Here is a 15907-nt window from a genome sequence, read left to right on the forward strand (position 1 = left end):
CCCTCGGGTCCCTCGGGCCACACTGTTCCGGACTCAGCCCGGTGTCCCAACAGCGGGCTTCCTTCCACTGACGCCTCACAGCTCGGCAGTGGACTCATCCTTCTCCACGCTTGCCGACCGCATATCAAGAAGTAGTGGCCTGTGCAGAATGTAACTTTTTTCTTATGTTGGGCAAAGGATTTGCACGCAGTGTTAGTCTCTAGACCGGGCTACCAGAGGACTCATGGAAACACCCTCCAAGTTGGGAAAACGCTTGTCTGCACCTGGAAGATGAACCTCCTTCAACAGGGGACTTACCTCAGCGTTTCTGCCGGTCACATGTTTGTCAGGTAGGCTCCCAAACCCTTTTCACCTGCCGGCACACCTAGAAAGGGATCCTCTTTGTACAACACCCTGGGGCAGATGGGTGAAGCAGCTCTGAAGTCCCCAGGCCCCAGGCCCTGCCTCCAACCCCAGGGCTCTCTCTCCCAGCAGGCCTGATCCAGACGCTCAGCATCTCGGGCCTGCCTCCAAATCCCCTGGGGACGGTGCTTGGTAAACCCCAGCGTGCTGTGCCCCACCCCAGAGGTTCTGATCCTGCAGGTGTGAGGTGGGGCCCAAGGACTGGTGTCCCGCACAAGCTCCCAGGTGATGTACTGCAGCAGATCTGGGGCCCACACTTTGAGAGCTCCCACCCTGCAGAAGCTACCTCTGATCTCGCTTCCCTGGGTGGGCTGAGCACACAGTGCCTCTTTAGGGGGGTCTCCCCAGGCTCAGCCTCCCCCGCCAACCCCGTACCTGCTCCCCTAGGTTGCCCCAGAAACCCTTCCCCCAGCCTCACTGGAAACAGGACCTGGCTGTTTCTTTCATGATCCAGAGGGGAGGCTTCTGTCTTTTCCCTGTGAAGAGGAACAAGGCAGAGATTGGGTTTCTTAACCGCCTGGACGGCTCTGAGCCCAGCAGGTGCATCTGTAGCCATGGAGGGAAGGCACGTAGATGGCCCTGCTGGCCCGTCTCCAGCCTGCGCAGGACACACGGCATCGGGCACCTGTGCAGAAACAACCTGAGCACCCATGGGAGACACGGAGCGGGCCAGGCCGGTCCCTGGGGAGAGTCAGCTGTCACTCTTCCCTGTCAGATGTTTATCTTCCTCTCTTCCCCTTGCTTTTGGACCACTTCAGAGAACAGGGTGGATCTGAGATGGGGTAGCAGACTTTGCTTCTAGGAAAGGAGGGCTGGAAAAACCAGCCTCTAGGAAAGCAGCTTTCTCCCTGGTGAAGAAGGTGTTAACGTACATCTGGTTCCCGCAGCATCCTGATCACCGTGAATCAAGGATGGCAAGCAACATGCTTACCTGTTTTGGAGAAAAGGTACCAAAGGAGAGAAGAGACTCTGTCCCAGAGTCTGGGCACAAAATCCAGCACTTTCAACAGGCCCAACTCCTGGGCTTGATGCTAAGGCCTCCTGAGCAAGTAAAGGAGAGAAAAAGGGACTTCCCTGGCGGTCCAGGGGTTAAGACGCCATGCTTCCGCTGCAGGCAAGCACGACGCGACCATAAAATTAAAAAAAAAAATTAAAGTAGGGAAAGAGATGTTTGTGGTCTTACTTTTTACGTTCTAGGAGTTACCTAGTGATCCCAGCGTGGCCACGCTGGGTCAGACTCACACAAGACGACCACTTCCTGGAATTACGTCTTCACTTCTAGAACTATCAAGTATGGTTCGCCCAACCCTTCCTCTGCCTGTTTGTGTTTTCTCTGTATTATTCATAAGGACGATGAATTGTATGATTAGGACTTCCATTTTTTTCTTCTTCGTTAAATTACCTCTTAAAATTCAAGATCTTCTCTGGGTTTCTGTCTCACAGGTTACTTATGGGGCTTATTCGTTTATTCATTGAACAAACATTAAACAGTAATTTCGGGCCAGGGCTGCAGAGCCAAGCGAGACCTGCTGCCAGGTCTGGTAGTCTGGTGAGGAAAGACATACGGAGAATTTAAATGGTGAGAAAGTGCTGAGGAGGGGATCTGAGCTGAGTGCTGAGGCACATTAGCGAGGATGAACTCTGTGGGTGGGGCTGGGGAAGGCTCTGAGCGGAGCTGCTGCTGGAGCTGCGTCTGGCAGGAGCATCTCCAGGCCCCTATGGGACCTCCCCCGAGTTTTCTGTCTTCTCCAAACAAGAGCTTAGCAAAAGCTGCCCTGGGCAAAAGCTCTGCCCTTAGCAAATGCATTTGAAACTCTACCTCCCCAGTGCTGTTTTTATTCTCGAGTTTCCTTCCGCACTAGCTCAGCTGACTTTCCCAAAAGGAATATGTGGCTGGTATATCTGCTGTGTTCCTGTCACTTCATCGCCTCCTAGGAACAAGTGAGCACTTTAAAATTGGGAAAGATTCTCCTGAATTTGAAGGGTTTACAGGAACTCTAGCTGGGCAGGGGACCAGATCACAGGAAACACCCTTTCCAAAACTCAAATTCAGTTTGTGCAACAATAACCAGGGATGCTTGCGATGAAAAACAAAACAAAACTGAATGAAAAAACCCTCACGGGTTGTTCCAGCTCACTCCCAGAAATTGATTCTTTAGACCCGGATGCTGCCATGGGATTTTTCACAAGCAACCCACCTGTTCATGCAAGTGGGTTGCTTGTGAAAGCCACTGGCCATCTTTGCCTCTGAAGGTTCTTACCACTTATTTGGAGAACTAATTGGGCTGCTGCTAAGTGAAGAGATTCCTCCAGAAAACAAGGTTGGGGGGTGAGGAGGGGGGCTTAGAGGATCCAACCAAGCCTCTGGCTTAAGAAGGAGCCAGAGAACCACTTGGGGCATCGTCCACAGCTGGGAAAAAGATCACTGAAGGCCTCACTGTAGAAGGGTCCACAGGAACATCACTGATCCATTAGCAAGCAGTGCTGGTCAGGCTCCCGACTGAAGGGCTAAGGTCCTTCTAGAGGAGGAGACAGTAACATACCCCATCTGCTGAGAGCATTACAGCTCCCAAAGGGCTTCACTGCATGATCTCATCTGACCATCACGGTCACTACATGTGAGAGGCAGGTTTTGATTCCTGTAACCCTGGCAGCACCAAGAGATGCTGGGAGAGACTTCAGCATCACCCTGGCCGGCTCCCCGTTCCCCAACCCACCCCCAACAATCCTATTATCTAAGCAAAATGGTGTACATGTGCTTGCCGACAATATCTCAGCATCTCCTTTCTTAGGGCCCCAAGTGCCTCCTATAATCAATTCTGAAGCTTCACTGATCACAGCTATTTTGAAGAGGGGTAAACTCAGGCTCAGCCTTGCCAAAAGTTGAGTAGCTAGAAAAAAATGGAGCTGGGACTAGGACAGATTCGCAAGGCAGGCCTCTCCCTTGCCTCATATGAGCTGCCTCCTTGGGGAAAGGAGGGCAGAAAACCCAAGCGGGGAGAGGCAGGCACAACCTCAGCCTCAGGCTCTGACCTGAGGGATGACCAGAGGGAGGCACATCCTTAAGGCGTCGACGCGGATGGTCAGCCTGGCGGGCATCATGGGCTGGCTCTCTTAGCCCCAGCACCAATCTGCTGCAGGCACTCCTGCCTCCAGCACTCACGGAACAGTTGCCTGGACTGCTCTTGGGCATCGGGTCCCCTGCAAACTCACTAGTGCGTTCAAGGCAGCCCCCTTTCTACGTATACTCCATCTTCTGAGACTTACAGCGAGGATCTGGGTCAGTGACGGAAGTCAGGCATAGAGAGGTGGACGCTCTGGGCTGCTAATTATGACAATGATCATAAGCCATACTTCTTGTTCTGTTCAGTCACTCAATCGTGTCTGACTCTTTGCAACCCCATGGACTGCAGCACATCAAATTCCTCTGTCCTTCACTATCTCCCAGAGCTTGCCCAAACTCATGTCCATTGAGTTGGTGATGCTGTCTAACCATCTCATCCTCTGCTGCCCTCTTCAGTCTTCCCCAGCATCAGGGTCTTTTCCATTAAGTCAACTCTGCATCAGGTGGCCAAAGTATTGGAGCTTCAGCTTCAGCAACAGTCCTTCCAATGATTAGTTAGGGCTGATTTCCTCAAGGAGAAAATCAATCACATTGGTGATTCCCAAACCCGGAGATCTGGGGAATCTTTTGGCATAAAGTTAAACAAGCCATGCCTACTTGCTCCTGAGTCAGATACCCGGAGGGAGCGGGAGATTCATATATGTTAGGCTCTCTGATAACACCCGTATGTTGAATAAAGTTCGACGTTTAAACCCACCCATGCTTCTCCTGTGTTTATCTTACTGATGGTTATGTAGTTTAGAGTCTGCAGCAGAAAATGTATCTTAAAAAGCTACATTGGTTCTTTCTCATCTGGTATCAGGTGCTTCAGGATCTGTGGGCCCCAGTGCAAACGTGGCCAAGTCCAAGAACCACACCATGCACAACCAGTCCCCAAAATGGCACAGAAATGGCATCAAGAAATTCCCATCAAGAAACTCAAAAGAATATGAGTCTCTGAAGGCAGTGGACCCCAAGTTCCTGAGGATCATGCACTTTGCCAAGAAACACAAGAAGAGCCTGAAGAAGATGCCAACAACGCCAAGGCCACGAGTGCTGAGGCTGTCAAGGCCCTCGTGAAGCCCAAGGAGGTCAAGCCCAAGATTCCAATGGGCGGCAGCCGCAAGCTCAGCCAACTTGCCTACACCACTCACCCCAAGCTCAGGAAACGTGCCTGTGCCCGCATCGTCAAGGGTCTCAGGCTCTGCCGGCCAAAGTCCCAGGCCAAGCCTCCAACCAAGGCCAGGGCACCTGCAGCTGCGGCTCTGGCTCCCAAGGGTGCCCAGGCACCAAAGCTCTGGAGTGGAGACCTTCATCTGCCAGTGTGAGGACAGAAGGACTGATGTGACCCCTGGGCTGCTGTCTGCATAGCGCTGGTGTCCTCCTGTGGTATCTGAACAAATAAATCTGAGACAGGATCTGTCAAAAACAAAACAAAAAGCTACCTTGGTTTTCAGTGACCTGTAGTGTGAGGTGTCTGTGGCCTACCCGATAGACCCAAGAGACAGCGCGGCATCTGGGCACGACATCGACCATCCCAGGCTCGGCTCGGGTCCACTTGGCTGGTCACCTGCACATGGGGCTCAAGGTGGCCAGGCTGCTCCGTGCGGCACGAGGGGCCCCATCGTCCCTCCCCTGGCAGCTGAGCTAGTGCTCTTCCTTCTGTTCCACCCCCCCCCCACCTCGGACTCTGCTCTGCACCCATTGCTGGGGTTGGGGGCGGGGGGGGGTCGCTGGGAGCCCTGGGAGGGTGGAGACGGGAACCTTCTGGATGTTACTTTGCTCTAGGATAGAGAGGCTTTCCCTCTGACCTGGGAACATAGGCCCGTGTCCCTGGTTTCTGAGTTGGCTGGAGCATCCTCCATTATCAGTGCTGCTGTTGAGTCATCAAAGAGGACCCTGAGAGCTGAGGGCAGGGCAACTAGGCAAGGATGCTCTCTTGCTGTGGGATCCCATGGGTTTCTGGGTTTGAGAACTGCCTGGCATGATAGCCAGCCCAGAAGGGCTCTGCAGTGGGGAAGTGGGCAGCTGGGAGAGACGGGCAGAGCACACAGAGGCTTTGTTTTTAGATCTCACTAGCTAACTACTTCAGAGAAGGCAATGGCAAGCCACTCCAGTACTCTTGCCTAGAAAATCCCATGGATGGAGCAGCCTGGTAGGCTGCAGTCCATGGGGTCGCTAAGGGTCGGACACCACTGAGCAACTTCACTTTCACTTTTCACTTTCACACATTGGAGAAGGAAATGGCAACCCACTCCAGTGTTCTTGCCTGGAGAATCCCAGGGACGGGGGAGCCTGGTGGGCTTCCGTCTATGGGGTCACACAGAGTCGGACACGACTGAAGTGACTTAGCAGCAGCAGCAGCTAACTACTTGGAGGCAGGATACTCACCTCTCTGAGCCGAGTCGTGCTGGGAATTCAGTGTCAGTGGGTTAAATGAGGCGGAGATGGCGGGTTCCCCACACAGCACAGGACGCCCTGCCGATGCTGGTTCCCGCGCCCTTCCCCTTCCCTTAGAGTCTGTGTCTCCAGCGCACAGTCAGGGCAAGCCAGATGTCAGGACCAAAGGCACAGCCTTCCCAGCAAGCTGGCCACCTCCCCAGGACCCCCACAGCTGCCAGCTCTTTCCTTAAAAAGCACTAAATCAGAGCCAGTGCCCTGGAGCACTGTCAGGGGCGGTGAAACAGCAAGAGGTCTTTGTCTCCGGACACTCCTTCCTGGTCGCACTCAGGAGGCAGCCCCATCTCTGCAGTGCCGGCCACGCAGGCTGCAGGGCGCTGAGCCCTGAGGGGTCATCTCTTGTCCTCTGTCCCGGCTCCCCAGGCTCCTGGCAGAGACCCAGGGGGGAGCCAAACCAGGTGAGCAGCCTTGCTCAGAGGGTCTGGATAGAGCTGTGTGCTCGCCCAGGGATGAGGCGGCTCTGTTTCTCCTGGAACTCCCTGAACATGATAGCAGCTTTTGGACCCTGGCCCCTGATGGGGTCACCGTCTGAACACCGAGGCCTCTTCTCTGCCAGGTCCCCATGAAATGTAAACACAGGTGGGCTTGCCCTGGAAACAGAGTGTGGCTCTGGGCTGGACTCTTAAGTCTTCAAAACTGACCATGAGGCAGCCTTGGGTGAGCAGCCTGTGCGGCCGGTGGCTTCCCCAGTGTTTTCCACTGTTGTCTCCTCACTGACGGATTATGTGGGCGCTACTGCCTCCTCAGTCCAGTCTGCCTCCCTTGGTGCTCACTCTGCGGTCACTGGGTGGGAGAGTGAGGCACCGCCCTATTGGTGCCCTCTGGCTGGGGCTCTATCCCTTCACGGCAAATAGATGGGGAAACAATGGAAACAGTGAGAGACTTTATTTCCTTGGGCTCCAAAACCACTGCATACGGTGACTGCAGCCAGGATATTAAAAGACACTTGCTCCTTGGAAGGAAAGCTATGACCAACCTTGACAGCATATTAAAAAGCAGAGACGTTACTTTACCGACAAAGGTCTGTATAGTCGAAGCTATCATTTTTCCAGTAGTCATGTATGGATGTGAGAGTTGGACCATAAAGAAAGCTGAGTGCCGAAGAATTGATAACTTTTGAACTGTGGTGTTGGAGGAGACTGTTGAGTATCCCTTGGAATGCAAGGAGATCAAACCAGTCCATCCTAAAGGAAATCAGTCTTGAATATGCGTTGGAAGGACTGATGCTGAAGCTCAAGCTCCAATACTTTGGCCACCTGATATGAAGAACTGACTCATTGGAAAAGACCCTGATGCTGGGAAAGATTGAAGGCAGGAGGAGAAGGGGACGACAGAGGATGAGATGGTTGGATGGAATCACCTACTCAATGGACATGCATTTGAGCAAACTCCTGGAGCTGGTGATGGACAGGGAGGCCTGGTGTACTTCAGTTCATGCGGTTGCAAAGAGTCGGACACGACTGATCGACTGAACTGAACTGAACTGATCAGGGCCTCCACGGATACAGCCCAGATTCTCACACTTGAAGAATCACCCAAGGACTTGTTCAACTGCTTTTGTCCGGCCTCTTACTAGCTGGGTGAATCTGGCGGGTTACTAACCTCTCTGAACCGATTTTCTGATTCAGCAGTTTGAGGTGGGGCTAAGAATTTGTATTTCTATCAAGTTTCCAGGTGATTTGACAGCTACTGTTCAGGGGAAAGTGTCAGGGGCTAAAAGTCCCTCCCTGGCTCCTAGGAGTCCAGAGGCCTGGAATCAAAGGCTCTGATCTCGTAAAAAGTGGGCAGAGGTGACTACGCACGGACCTCCTCCAGGAAGGCTCCAGTGCTGGCACTTCCCTTCCCCTCCCCTCCCATCACCGGCCCTAGAGCATATCTCCACCGAAGCACTCAGTGGTCAAACAGTCAACCTGTCTGCGACCACAGAAGCCCAACACCGGCTAGACACCATTGAAGAGAGAACAGAGATTGGAGGAAACTAACAGGAGAAGGTGACAGAGGACAGAAACAGAGCCCTGCACAGGCGCACTGGTCCCAGTGAGACCCCAGACGGGATCGCGCCCACCTGCACTGGGGCTTGAGACGGGAGACAGTCCAAGAGGGCCCCTCCTGCCCTTTGTCACTGCACCTTTCCCAGGCTCCTTGTGGCATGTGGCGGGGTTCTGGCTCAAGGCGCCCCAGGGCTTTGACAACCCCATGGCGCACAAGCTGAGAGAGACAGAGAGAAAAGGACAGAGAAACACAGACGAGGGAAAGAGGATATACCCTGGGAGCTTTTGGGATCAGGGCGGGAATGGCATCGCTTCCACCCAGTCGCAGGCCACAAGGAGCCTGCGAAAGGCGCCGTGAACAGGGCAGAAAGCAGCTCTAGGATTTTCTCCCATCTCAAAAGGGCAAGTGTTAGTCGCTCAGTCATGTCCCATGGACTCTTTGAGACCCCCCATGGACTGTAGCGCACCAGGCTCCCCTGTCCGTGGAATTCTCCAGGCAAGAATACTGGAGTGAGTTGCCATTTCCTTCTCCAGGGGAACTTTCTGACCCAGGGATTTAACCCAGGTCTCCTGCATTGCAGGCAGATTCTTTCCCGTCTGAGCCACCAGGGAAGCCCCAGTCCTTCATGGCTGCATGGAGCAGAGCACCCCCTTCCCCACACCCATTAGGACTTTATGAGAGAACGATGAACTCCCACTGAATTAATCTGCTGAAATCTCGGACTCGATCTATCTGCCTGCCACAGAATGCAGCATTCCCCAACCAATGTATCAGACACAAATGGAAAGAGAGAAAGACAGCGAATGCCCCCACAACATACAGCCTTGCCGGTCACTCCATCAGTTTGGTCAGAACAAGCTCATCTAACATCTCGGGCTCTAGGGCAGTAACAATTACCACCGGTGGAGTGTGCTCAGGGGCCACACTGCTTTCCCTTCAGGAATTCATTTTATTCCTTGTAAGAATGTGAGAGGTGGTACGACTGTAACCCCTATTTTGAAGGTGCAGATCTGAGGTGGGCGGCTGGTGCGCCGTTAAGTACTGTACCCAAGGTCAAGCAGTGATCACCTCTGGGAAGAGGCAGCAGCAAGATCTGACTCCAGGCTGCCTGTCTGTAGCCCACACACTCTAAACTACACCAAACCCTCCCTAAAGACTCAAGGCCCAGGCCTTGGCTGTGGGGAGCTTAAACTGAGTTGGGAAGACATCATGGTGTATAGAGTATGGATTCGGGGTGGAGGAAAAGAATTTGTCTAACCCTAAGAGGGCTCACTTTGGCCACCTCATGCGAAGACTTGACTCACCGGAAAAGACCCTGATGCTGGGAGGGATTGGGGGCGGGAGGAGAAGTGGATGACAGACAATGAGATGGCCGGATGGCATCACTGACTCGATGGACATGAGTTTGAACTCCGGGAGTTGGTGATGGACAGGGAGGCCTGGCGTGCTGCAGTCCATGGGGTCACAGAGTCAGACACGACTGAGCGTCTGAACTGAACTGAACTGAAGATGGCTTGCTAAATGCAAATGTGATGACCCCACAGTTGGAGGAGGAGGTTGAGAGTAAGGGAAAACGGGATTAATGCATCAGGAACAGACCACTGGTAACCTTAGGAGTTTGATGAAACAGTGTGTCAGTTTGGAGAATCCTGTGTGAATCTCAGATTCCCCAGCTTCCCTTCCCCTCCTGCTCTCCACACCATCTTGCATCCTCCTCTTCAGCTTCACGATTTCAGGTCTTTCCCAAGAGCTGAACTGTTGTATCCTTCACCGCTGTATCCCTGGCCCCTAGAATGGGGCTAGGCCTATGGTACATGCTCAGTATCTGTGGGATGAATTGATGGGGAGAAATATATCCGGCGGGGGCTTAGTGGCAAGAGTCTGTTCACTCGGAGCCTCAAATCTTTGAATGTTATGGGACGTGGAATCTCAAGAGGCTGTCTGGTCCATGACTTGCTTCCGCTGGGGACTGCCTGCCAATCATCCAGTCTCTTCTTTCCTTAAAGACCTAATGCATGACAGCAGGGCTGACAGAGGCTTTTAGAGACCACGTAGTCCGGGTGACCTCCAACTTGGGTCTGTACAGTACTCCAGTTTATGGGATACCAACGCCTGGACCTGCACTTGGAAAGATTCTGATTTGATTGGTCTGGGCTGCTGCCCAGGTATCAGAATTTTTAGTGGCTCCCTCGGTGCTCCTCCTGTGCTGCTGAGGCTTAGAACTAGAGGTCTAATCCAATCCCTTTGTTTTATAGACCAAGCCTCAGAGAAGGGAAGGGGGATGACCAGGATTGTTCAGCCAGTTCTTGAAGGGATGAGCCCCAAGTCCAGTGAGCGCACTTCTCTACTCCAAAGGCCTCCCCGTCATCTCTTCTGAAAATGCATTTTTTGATCTCCTGGTTTGGGGGGCTGAAAGTGATTCCTACGGTGAGGCCCTTTAAACCTTTCCTTGATCTGCCCGGAGCGGATTCAGCTTTAAGCCAGTTTCACTGAGGTCCTCCTCCTTGCTCTGTATGGCCCTCCCTTTACGACCACATGCACGCTCTTCAGCTCCTTGGGGCGGCCTCCCCACATGCCTCGGGAGCTCCTGCACCACAAGCCTTCCCTGCTCGGTTCCTTTCTGGCTTTCTTTCCTCCACGCAGTTGCCTTTAACCCACTTCTTCTTCTCCAGGCGAAAGTCCTCCCCGAGCACCCCTTGCCCACTGAGCCGTCCCCAGCAGGAAAGAGCTGGCAGACAGTGGGTCTTGCCTCCTTTTGCATTTCTCATCCTTGATGACTCCCCTCCGGCTCTGCAAAGGGAAAACTGGCCCCAGAAAACTGCCTCTGTCCTCCTCCCAGCTGGCACACAGCTAACTTGAGTCATGCCCTTGGAACACACATAATCAGATTTCATTTGTTAAAAAAATAAAACAAAACAAAACAAAAAACCCAGCAGTGCAAAACACACACTGATAAAGGCTTTGGTGAAAGATGATACAAAGTAAATCGACTGTTCCTTAATCAGGAGCTCAGTAAACACCCTCTTCCTGGGAGAGCCTCCCAGAGGGTATTTTGGGCAGCCCGGAGAGTTTTTAACCCTCATTAACTCCAACTAAAAATGGAGCCACTGGAATTTTTACAGGCAGCTATTGAGCAGGAGTAGAACTCACAGGGCATTATTATGAACACGCTTACTAATTATGCCTCCCAAGCCGGAGGTGAGAGGGGGGTGGGGGGGCGGGGGATAGAGGATGCTGTTCGGTTCCTGCCTTCCAGGGGGTGAAATCACTGCTCTCTCAACCTTGACAATTTCTCCATCTCCCAGCCAGGCCTCTGGGCTCTCCAGGTCACCCTCTGGTGAAATTGGCCGATAGCTTCTTTTTCAGGAATGTTACAGCCAACCAAGCCATCCGCGCCCCGCAGGTAAGGAGCACACACACCCATCATTGAGATGTCTGATGATGGTCAGCAAGTGCTGAGCCCAGCAGGGGCTCCACACACAGCTGACTCCTCGTCTGCCAGTTGCTTCCTCCTGCCTGGTCTTATTTAATCCTTCCACAACTCCTGCGAGGTGGCTATTGTTGGATCAATTTTCAGAAGAGCAAACGGGTTCAAGGTTACATGGCTCAGCTGAGTCTGTACAGTATTCTTTGCATGGACTGTACCTGGAAACCCTTCTGGATCATGATATGGTGATCACTTTCCTGAAGGCAGGGGGCTTAGAGACGCCACAGGAACATCTCAAAAGGCAGAGAACCATAGCCAAGCAGAGAGGAAGGAGGAGAAGAGAGGGTTAAAAAAAAAATCTACTCCAGGGGGGACACTGTGTATCAGACAGGGCCCGTAGACATGTCTTAACTGGCCTACACATTCTTCTATGATGGAATTTGTGGCCGATATTTGAAAAAGCAGAGCCTTTCCCCCAAAGACCCAGACTTCCAAGTTTGTCTCTTTTACCTTTTTTGGCACGCCAGGCCTTAGTTGCAGCATGCTGGATCTAGTTTCCTGATCAGGGATGGAACCCAGGCCCCCTGCATGGGCAGGCGGATTCTTCACCACTGGACTACCAGGGAAGTCCCCCGAGCTTGTCCTAAAAAACTGTAATCACTTGGCCAACCATTGGTGGAGGCAGACTAGGGCTTCCCTCCTCTTTAGAGAGGACAGTGCTCTCCAGCCTGCCACTGTACCCACTCGGCCAGCGTCACCCGTTTCTGTTCCTTGCCTGACACGCTGACAATTGAGTTTATGGCCCCTGATCTATTTCTGCCGAACCCCTCCCTATAAGAAAACAGGACCCAGTGAGATGACAAGGTCAAAGGCACGCGGGGTGACCCAGGACAACCACTTAGCTTCCTTACGCTGCAGTTTCCTCACCTATAAGATGGAAACATTGATAGTGCTTGCCTTAACTTGGGCTGCTGGAACAACATACCAGTCTGGATGGCTGAAACAACAGACATTTATTTGCTCAGAGTTCTGGAGGGCGGAAAGTCCATGATCCAGGCGCCAGTAAATTTAGTTTCTGGTGAGAGCTCTCTTCCGGGCTTAAGGCGCTCACCTTCCTGCGATGTCCTCACATGGCCTTTCCTCAGTACATACACTGCAGGGAAGGGCAAGCTATCTGGTGCCTCTTCTTGTGAGGATACTGACCTTATTGGGTCAGGGCCCCACCCTACGATCTCACTTCACCTTAATCCTTTCTGTAGGGACCCCATCTCCAAATATGGCCACAGGGCTTCAGGGCTTCAGCATACAAATTTGAGGGGGGGATACAAGTCAGTCCTCAACATTCAAAAAACTAAGATCATGGCTCAGTGACAATTCTATTTTCTCAGGCTCCAAAATCACTGCAGACAGTGATTGCAGCCACGAAATCAAAAGACGCTTGCTCCTTGGAAGGAAAGCTACGACCAACCTAGACAGTAGATTAAAAAGCAGAGACATCATTTTGCTGACCAAAGCCCCTATAGTAAAAGCTATGGTTTTTTCAGTAGTCATGTATGGATGTGAGAGCTGGACTATAAGGAAATCTGAGTGCCGAAGAATTGATGCTTTTGAACTGTGGTATTGGAGAAGACTTTTGAGAGTCCTTTGAACTGCAATAAGATCAAATCAGTCAATCCTAAAAGAAATCAACCCTCAATATATATACGAGTCAATATATACAACTGAGTGGCTGAACAACAACAGTTCAGTCCACCAGTTCAGTTCAGTTCAATTCAGTCACTCAGTCGTGTCTGACTCTTTGCGACCCCATGAACCGCAGCATGCCAGGCCTCCCTGTCCATCACAAACTCCTGGAGTTTACCCAAACTCATGTCCATTGAGTTGGTGATGCCATCCAACCACCTCATCTTCTGTTGTCCCCTTCTCCGCCTGCGCTCAATCTTTCCCAGCATCAGGGTCTTTTCCAATGAGTTGGCTCTTTGAATCAGTTGCCCAAAGTATTGGAGCTTCAGCTTCAGCTGCAGCATCAGTCCTTCCAATGAACACCCAGGACTGATCTCCTTTAGGATGGACTGGTTGGATCTTCTGGCAGTCCAAGGGACTCCCAAGAGTCTTCTCCAACACCACAGTTCAAAAGCATCAATTCTTCGGCAATCAGCCTTCTTCACAGTCCAACTCTCACATCCATACATGACTATTGGAAAAACCATAGCCTTGACTAGATGGACCTTGGTTGACAAAGTAATGTCTCTGCTTTTTAATATGCTGTCTAGGTTGGCAAGAATACACAGAAGAACTGTACAAAAAAGATCTTCACGACCAAGATAGTCACGATAACATGATCACTGACCTAGAGCCAGACATCTTGGAATGTGAAGTCAAGTGGGCCTTAGAAAGCATCACTACGAACAAAGCTAGTGGAGGTGATGGAATTCCAGTTGAGCTATTTCAAATCTTGAAAGATGATGCTGTGAAAGTGCTGCACTCAATATGCCAGCAAATTTGGAAAACTCAGCAGTGGCCACAGGACTGGAAAAGGTGAGTCTTTATTCCAATCCCAAAGAAAGGCAATGCCAAAGAATGCTCAAACTACCGCACAATTGCACTCATCTCACACACTAGTAAAGTCATGCTCAAAATTCTCCAAGCCAGGCTTCAGCAATATGTGAACCGTGAACTCCCAGATGTTCAAGCAGGTTTTAGAAAAGGCAGAGGCACCAGAGATCAAATTGCCAACATCTGCTGGATCATGGAGAAAGCAAGAGAGTTCCAGAAAAACATCTATTTCTGCTTCATTGATTATGCCAAAGCCTTTGACTGTGTGGATCACAATAAACTGTGGAACGTTCTTCAAGAGATGGGAATACCAGACCACCTGACCTGCCTCTTGAGAAACCTGTATGCAGGTCAGGAAGCAACAGTCAGAACTGTACATGGAACAACAGACTGGTTCCAAATAGGAAAAGGAGTACTTCAAGGCTGTATATTGTCACCTTGCTTATTTAACTTATATGCAGAGTACATCATGAGGAACGCTGGGCTGGAAGAAGCACAAGCTGGAATCAAGATTCCTGGGAGAAATATCAATAACCTCAGATATGCAGATGACACTACCCTTATGGCAGAAAGTGAAGAGGAACTCAAAAGCCTTTTGATGAAAGTGAAAGAGGAGACTGAAAAGGTTGGCTTGAAGCTCAACATTCAGAAAACAAAGATCATGGCATCTGGTCCCATCACTTCATGGGAAATAGATGGGGAAACAGTGGAAACAGTGTCAGACTTTATTTTTTTGGGCTCCAAAATCACTGCAGATGCTGACTGCAGCCATGAAATTAAAAGACGCTTACTCCTTGGAAGGAAAGTTATGACCAACCTTGATAGTATATTAAAAAACAGAGACATTACTTTGCCAACAAAGGTCCATCTAGTCAAGGCTATGGTTTTTCCCGTGGTCATGTATGGATGTGAGAGTTGGACTGTGAAGAAAGCTGATCACCGAAGAATTGATGCTTTTGAACTGTGGTGCTGGAGAAGACTCTTGAGAGTCCCTTGGACTGCAAGGAGATTCAACCAGTCCATTCTAAAGGAGATCAATCCTGGGTGTTCATTGGAACGACTGATGCTAAAGCTGAAACTGCAATACTTTGGCCACCTCATGCGACGAGTAGACTCACTGGAAAAGACTCTGACACTGGGAAAGGTTGGGGGCGGGAGGAGAAGGGGACAACGGAGAATGAGATGGCTGGATGGCATCACCGACTCTGTGGACATGAGTTTGAGTGAACTCCGGGAGTTGGTGATGGACAGGGAGGCCTGGCGTGCTGTGAATCTTGGGATCGCGCAGAGTCGGACATGACTGAGCGACTGAACTGAATTGAACTGAACTGAGGTTGGTCATAACTTTCCTTCCAAGGAGTAAGCGTCTTTTAATTTCACAGCTGCAATCACCATCTTCAGTCCATAATGGTGCCCATTTCCTAGGGTTGCTGTGTGAGGCTGGACTGAGTCCATGTGGGAAAAGCACTCAGCGTCTGGCGCATCATATGTTCTCAGTAAATGTCAGCAATAACATGTGACAATAACAGTGAGGGCGTAGGCTTCCTCTAGCTTTTTGTAGCACTTCCTCTGCCAAGAGAGATGCTTGTCACGGTCTCTCAACTGCTCCCCAGACAACTCTTGTCTTTCAGAAGGTCGAGGAAAGTGTTAGCATTAAGGAAGGAAGACATGTTGGGACATGTCTAATGCTGACTCTTTCCTCAGATTAGACACTCAGGGAGCCTCCAGGGAGACTGACAATAGGAGACCCCTTGGTCGTCTCCTCTGGGAAAACTGAACACCCCCGTGTAACTGGGCTCACACTCCCTCTTCAGTATTCCCGGGGACACAGTCAGCCTTTGAATGTGCTGAGCTCATGGCCCAGATACACAAAAGCCTGGTTTTCCTTCTTGTGTAAAGTCCTTGTCCCATCTTACCTATCTTTCCTTTTCATCTCCAGGTGTGGGAGATCCCCTGGAAGGCACTGG

The sequence above is a fragment of the Moschus berezovskii genome, chromosome 17 (genome assembly GCF_049115385.1).
Source record: "Moschus berezovskii isolate FMDL1 chromosome 17, NW_MosBer_1.0, whole genome shotgun sequence".
In the NCBI taxonomy this organism is placed as follows: Eukaryota; Metazoa; Chordata; class Mammalia; order Artiodactyla; family Moschidae; genus Moschus; species Moschus berezovskii.